We start from the raw sequence: 370 nt of genomic DNA, 5'->3' as shown, positions 1-370 counted from the left end.
GATAGCAGTCGTTCGATACGCACGCGTTCTGTGCTCCCAATTAACTAACTCGCTAATTAACTGTTTTACCTATAACACCATTAGCTATGTGATATGTACGATTACGATTACGATCAATACTCAAATCTTTGTTTGTTTTTTAACAGTTTCAAAATCAGTTTTACAATAAGCTTAGTATAGTGAATAATTCGTAAGTATAATTTACTCTTTGGTTTAATAACTAAATTATTTTCATTAACAATTGTTATTACACACCAAACACATCTGGCGTAATCTACGTTGCTCCTATCTTGACCGCCGCGGCCGCGGGCCGTCAAGATAAGCCTAAATTACTTGCGCACGCTATCGCCCGATCTAGTTCTCGTTCTCG

The sequence above is a fragment of the Acyrthosiphon pisum genome, chromosome A1 (assembly GCF_005508785.2).
Source record: "Acyrthosiphon pisum isolate AL4f chromosome A1, pea_aphid_22Mar2018_4r6ur, whole genome shotgun sequence".
NCBI classification, from domain to species: Eukaryota; Metazoa; Arthropoda; class Insecta; order Hemiptera; family Aphididae; genus Acyrthosiphon; species Acyrthosiphon pisum.
Note: the sequence above shows the minus strand (reverse complement) of the source record.